At 37.0% G+C, this 6,989-nt stretch overlaps 1 protein-coding gene across 2 annotated transcripts in view; it reads left to right on the top strand.

The window, feature by feature from the left end:
- The window catches only part of LOC136849145 (uncharacterized), a 112,807-nt gene that overhangs the window by 24,020 nt on the left and 81,798 nt on the right, over window positions 1–6,989 (top strand). For both annotated transcript variants that reach the window (XM_067122222.1, XM_067122221.1), the window contains exon 2: window positions 4,585–4,721. The gene's annotated coding sequence lies outside the window, so the exon portion shown is untranslated. The remainder of the gene's footprint in view (window positions 1–4,584; window positions 4,722–6,989) is intronic.

Below are 6,989 nucleotides of genomic sequence, written 5' to 3'. Positions count from 1 at the left end.
TGTGTGTGTGTGTGTGTGTGTGTGTGTGTGTTTGCATTGTTCTACCTTTTTGCTCTTTTTAAAATATTCTTCACATACCAGTATTATATTATGTGAAATTTTATTCTTCAAGTTCACTGACTTTCATCTTGTTCCAAAGAATGTATAATTACGAATAATAAGCATAATTAATAATAATAGAACTAACCTTATCAAACAACCCCTACCTGTTTTATGCAATGAAAGAAAAGGAAGTAAAGGCGAAGAAGTAATTAGGAAAGAGTCAAAGGCCCTGATAGGAAGGAAGGGCTATGAAGATGATGCCCCCTTCGTGGCATAAAGGTTACAAATCAGCAACAGAGAACTCTCCGACGAGCTGGCTTTGTTAATGCGCTTTTAGATAACGCCTTATCGAAGCAAGTATAAGATACTTGGGCATGTCAGCTGATTCCTCGTTTGTCGGTCGCCCTTGGGGGAACGTCGGTAGCGAGGAGTGTAAGTCACTGTAATTTGATTCTTAACTCGGAAATAATACTCACTTTTGCAACTCTCTCCCTCTTTCTCTTTTCGTTTTGATAAGACTGTCTTATTCCAGTCATGCATTACATATACGTACATATATACATGCATACACACGCATATATATGTATATGTATATATACATACCCTATATATATATATATATATATATATATATATATATATATATATATATATATATATATATATAATATATATATATATATATATATATATATATATATATATATATATATATATATATATATATTCATTGCCATGATAACCTGAACAAACATACAGAGAAGTATTTGCCACATGGAGATATTACTATCCTATTTTTGCTTTCCTCAGCATAATCACTAGCTGTTGTTCCCAAAGGCAATAATGAGATGAATATTGTGCATGGTCTAGATCCCACATCCAGGACGATCCAGTTCCAGAACTGTACCAATCAGCCAACAAGAAAAGTAAGAATTCATTTCGGCTCTTACAGACATAAATATGTCAAGAGCAGATATTGTACTGAATCCGAGGTGAACCCACATTGACTATGATGATGTAAATAGCAAGTGTTTTGCTAGGGGTTGAAATGATAGAATAATATTGTTTTGGCTACCAGAACAAAGATTTGTTTGTTTCCTTCTTTCTTTTCTCAGTTTTAATTTTCTGTAAAAGAAAACTATCGAGATGGCTTTGTCTGTCCGTCCGCACTTTTTCTGCCTCCCTCAGATCTTAAAAACTACTGAGGCTAGAGGGCTGCAAATTGGTATGTTGATCATCCACCCTCCAATCATCAAACATACCAAATTGCACCCCTCTAGCCTCAGTAGTTTTTATTTTATTTAACGTTAAGGTTAGCCATGGATCGTGCGTCTGACACAGCTATAGGTGCCAGTCGCCGACGCATCTTCACATGACCGCATCTGGGGAGCAACTGAGCGCTGCTCGGTCATGGCTGAGAGTTTCATACTGCAGCACATCGAGAGTTATAAAGCATTATACGTTGTACAGAAAACTCGATTGCGCCAAAGAAAGTTTGGCGCATTTTTTACTTGTTTTTAATACATTCAGTTTCTGCACCAAAACTGCTACCACAATATATATATATATATATATATATATATATATATATATATATATATATATATATATATATATATATATATATATATATATATATATATATATATGTGTGTGTGTGTGTGTGTGTGTGTGTGTGTGTGTGTGTGTGTATGTATGTGTATAAATTGAGTAAGAAATTGAAATATGACATTTTCCCTAAATTTTCATTTTGATATGTTGACATCAACGGTTCTGGTCTATCAAGGAGGTTGAAATTTCCATCAAAGAACATCTTTTTTCTCCTGGACACTGACGAAAGGCAGCTGATATCACCAAATTTATTTTTTTTTTACGTGACCTGCGTGAAGAGCGCTGTAAAATGACTGACAATGTTAATAAGGGTTGGAAGTGTTTGACTTTAATCCATAGGGTTTCGGCAACAGCAAGTAGAACTTTTGCGTAATGATAACGCGATACCGACACGCATTTTTGACTATCATTATTACTTCATCGACAGTGTATTGATTTTTCTTTTACTGCTTAGTTATCAGTGTTGTTTAATTACAATAGGCAGTCAATTTGTGAGGAGAATGTTGCCATTATTTTGATAAAATATTTTGTGCGCGTATTACTCGTCCTTCTTCCCAAATTGGCTGCCAGCCGTCCGCCGTATTAGTAGAAAATTACAGTGGATTAGTAAATCTCTTTTTGTATACCCATATAAACAGACATATTTCTTGTTATTGGAACTAACTATGCCCAAAATGCAAAAAACAAATAAAAAGGAAAAAAGCAATATAATGATAATAACTTAATATCTATATTTATACAACTCCAAAAGAAAAAGCCATGCCCTCTGATCAAACTGCAGTATTACTCCTCTCCACGCTCACTGTATGTTCATTGTTATGAATTTGCCATTCTTCTGTCAAGATAAAGATGGCAACACAAGTGGTCCTATAGTACTCTTGTTTCTTTTTTTTTTTATTCCTGTTATTAGCGATATTTTGTCATTATTTTACCAATCTCTCTCTCTCTCTCTCTCTCTCTCTCTCTCTCTCTCTCTCTCTCTCTCTCTCTCTCTCTCTCTCTCTCTCTCTCTCCTGTGTGTGCGTGTACAGTATTTAGACATGAAGAAGCGCAATAACTAGCAGCAGTCAAGATAATTCCAAGATGTGCCATCCTACGTAAAGCTATTGAGCCTAGACTCAAAAGCTTAGTTCGTGATCAATGGCACGAACGTTGAAACTCTCAACATGAGACTAAAATCTGGGGAGACCACGAGTGAGACTATCTCCTTGAAGGTACTACTCACTGTCTGCTTATATGCCATACATAGCGTACACACAGACTTTTGATTACTGTTGAACACCAGCCATACTTCGACGAATTTCAGAAACTTGTTCGAGGTGTTGGATGGCACGTACAACCTTACCAAGATTCTCGGATAGATGCAAGTGACAGCAGTACTGGATTTTGAAAAAATGTGTTGCAGAGGGTAGCCTTCTGCAACAAATTTAAGTTACAGAATTCCACATAAATTATAGTTTGTCTCAGATAATCACGTATTAGTTTTTAATAATTATGTTTCAAAATTCTATCTTGCGTCCTCTGTAGTTTTCATATAACTATTAAATGATTCTGCCATCAATAACCCTAGCAATTACGAGGACAAATAACATCTAGTTATTCAATTCAGTCTCCTCTCTCTCTCTCTCTCTCTCTCTCTCTCTCTCTCTCTCTCTCTCTCTCTCTCTCTCTCTCTCTCGCTTCTTTAAACCTTTTCGCAATCTATTTCTTTTTGCAAGAACGAAGTGGAGTTTATTTTTGTCGTATATAGACCGGTAATTTCTGTTAATGAATCATAATTAAGAAGGATCTGATAAATCGAACATGGCAATGGGTTGGTAACTGTTGCATTTGGGTGGTAACTGTTGCATTTGGGAGTGATTAATAAAGTGTTTTATACTGTGTGTTTTCCGTAGAATGTGAATAAAAGAGAGAGAGGTGGGAGGCGGGGTGTTAAGGGGTGACCTCTACGAGAGTCGTATAAAAAATGACGGGAAAATAGTAGCCGTCACAGTGACTAAATCAAGAGTGGACATCCCATTCAGAATGCTTCCTCAATATTAGGCTCTTCATTAAGGCTCAATATCCTCACCTCAACCGCCTTACGAGCACTTCTCAATTCACCTTTACCTTTATAAACCTTTCACTCATCTATGACACACCTAAGCCTTCTCTCCTCCCCTCTCCCAAGACTTCCAAATTACCTCGTTTTGCACAATACAAAACACACCTGAAAAATTAAATCTTTAAATGTCATAAATTATAAATCACTTTCATGAAGCATTTCTCCGCAGATGATTTCATATTATAATATATTTACCCGCAGATAGACAATGATTACAAGACAAAAAACCGGACGGTTGAAATAACTGATCGGCAGGAACAGACATTACCTGATGGCGTTGTCATTTTCCTTCTTGCCTTTGCATACGTTTTTTGTCTTTTATGCGGATTATTAGAAAATGTGAAAGTAGAGAATCAGAATTGACGACCAGAGCGGGCCTAGGTGAGGAAAAAATTTCATTTCCCCTTTTTATCATTCGAGAGTGACTTTGAGTAGAGTAAGACATATTGTGTTCTTAGCACGCAGTCACGTTTGGTTAAGTTTTTTAAGGGAAAGCAGTTAGAATATATTCGCGTTGAAACATGTCTCTGAGGGTAATTTCGTGATGACAGATAGAAACCTAGGGCGATGCACGTCGGGAACACGTCAGCCTACGTTCCCGACTACAAATGTTTTTGTTTCCTGTTGTGCATTCTGGGTCATTTGCTAATTTATATTTTACTTCACAATGTAACCCTACTATATTGAAATAATCTTGTTTACAGTGCATCATATGCCTTAATTAATAAAGGTCAGTGATGAAAATATTTGCATATTTCTACATAACCCATGTTGTACGCATCTATTTTGAATAGGTAACCATTAAATATTTACCGTTTTCTATTTAGATTTGTAATGTGGACAGGAGGGTGCAGAAGAATGACAACACTCGACCGTCCTTGGTGACTGGACCTAATTACTTCGCAATACTTGGGACGTAATACAACCAAAACACACAGTTTCATGGTCAGGCTTGCTGATTAAGGTACGTGAATTTTCCGTATAGTACAATAATGTTGGTATGCCTCTATTAAATTGTGTAAAATGCTCATTCACTAATTATGGTTTTTGTATGAATTAGGCTGAAGTCATGGGCATTATGGCTGTTTGGAATCCAAATTTTTGCTTAATTAACAAATATTTTTAGCTGATTGAAAAGTTTATAGATATTATTATGATAATAATAAATAAAACGAAAATGCATATGCAGGCCCTGTAACAAAATGCGAGGAAGATTGTCCCAAAATTGAATGTACCCCTCGCTCCCAGACTCGGTAATGCTAAAGAAGAGTTTCGGACATGTCGTCCTACTATGCGCGATCACACTGGTGGAAGAGGGGTCTAGGGGGATGAAGCCCCTAGGCCAGGTCAAGACACGAGCCCTATTATAGGTTAGGTTAAGGGAAGGTTAGGTTAAACTGCATCCCCGTTGAAATGTCGTTGATCTGCTTTTAAACAGAAATAAACTACATGAACAAGTCTCGTTCACTCTTACCGACTAGCCTAGGCCTAACCTTCCTAATGCTAAATTGTCAAGAATTCCAGTGTGAATAAGCATGGCCAACTGTACCTAATAAAAGACATGAGTTCATTAAGTCTAATCCAGGCATTTGGCTTATTTTAGCTTAACAAAAGGAAATCTCACTCAAGTGTTAGAAGCCCAGGCCAGTCTACTCAATCCAAGTAAAGGGGTAGAAGCATCAGTGCACCTCTTGTGGTTCACTGTAAGCATTACTAAAGAATGTTTGCAAGTCCCTTTTTTGACTCAAGCTGCACCTGCTTCTTAACCTTTTATTTAACCTTCATTCCCGCTTCCTGTTGTCGATCTTGTTCTGCAACCTCTCTATTCTGTCTTAGTACATTTGTGGGGTTTCTCCCAGTTTTCACCTGCAGAGCCTAAAGACCACCATGTCATGCATCCTCTGATTGATTAATATATGATTAGAGTATTTCTCCTCGGCACAAAGTTCAGTGACACCAGTGATTGAAAAGACGTTGGGGGGCGGGTTTCCACTGAATAAGAAGGGCAGCTGATTAGTAGATAACACAATTACCGAGAAAAGTATGAGTACTTTGAAAGCTCTCCAGTAACGTGTTCAAGTTTTAGGGGGTGCAGACATCCTATAGTAATGCTTACAGTGCTTCACGTTAGGGGATGGCTTTACCCCTTTACAGAGGTTGTATAAATAGGCCTGTTTCTTAAAAGCGCAACGCTTATTTTAGGTATGGCAGTCTAGGTTTATTCACATTGGAATTCATGACAGTCATGAAAGTTAGGCCTAGGCTAGGCTATGGCAGTAAGGGGTACCTTCAATTTTCGGATAATCTTGTTATGCCTTTTGTTATGCAGGGCAAGCACTTACGATTTTTTTCTGTTGTATTATCCATCCGTACACTGTTATTCATCTTAATCTAATTTTTAATAAGACAAATCACGCCATTCCAATCGGTAAGCTGCATACAGTATGTCTTGTTTGGAAGTCAAGCACCACAAGAAGCACAGCCATTGTGCGACTACTTTTTATGATGCAAAAGATTGGTAGTTTCCATGCGAACAAAAATTTTATAAGTTCTGAGGGCGAAGTTCCAGAATATTTTCCGATTGCCAGTTTTCCATATTAGCATGGCTTTCCAATTTCAGTAACAAATTGAATGTGCCATGATGTTAATTACCGACAATGAATTCCAAAGCATTTCGAATCAAACTTGTAAATGGAAACGAAAATTTTAAACAGTCGCCATCCATATTTTATGAAGGAACAAATAGGTCTTGTAAGGTTTATTAGAAGTTCTCAAAAGCAGACAAAGAAAGCGTGACTACTTTGGTTAGGTTAGGATGTATGCCTGTATTTTACTTTATAATTTATGTTGCTCTTGGTCAATTAAGCTTTGTGTCCAGTCAGGTAGGATTCAGCCCCCCTAGGTTAAGTTAGTAAAGTCAGGATGTTTCCCTTTAATTTCCCTTGCCAAATCTTTGCGCCTTATTTGTTTTCTGACCTACCAGTTCGGGTCTACACACGAGCTTAACGCGCTATTTATATATTTTTACCATTACTGTGTACAGTTCACTTACATCGACTTACCCCACCCAAAAGCGTCTCTTTCATAGTGTTAGATGTGGGGAATCAAGGGAAACAAAAACGATTGGGTTGTATGAATAATAGTAAAAACTGAATAAAATACGAGATAAGGAATCTAAAAAATATATTTATGGCAAGAAATTTTTTTTACACATTTCCCCCAGTCTATGATA

The sequence above is a fragment of the Macrobrachium rosenbergii genome, chromosome 20 (genome assembly GCF_040412425.1).
Source record: "Macrobrachium rosenbergii isolate ZJJX-2024 chromosome 20, ASM4041242v1, whole genome shotgun sequence".
Lineage (NCBI taxonomy): Eukaryota > Metazoa > Arthropoda > Malacostraca > Decapoda > Palaemonidae > Macrobrachium > Macrobrachium rosenbergii.
This window is presented reverse-complemented; position numbering and strand designations above follow the sequence as displayed.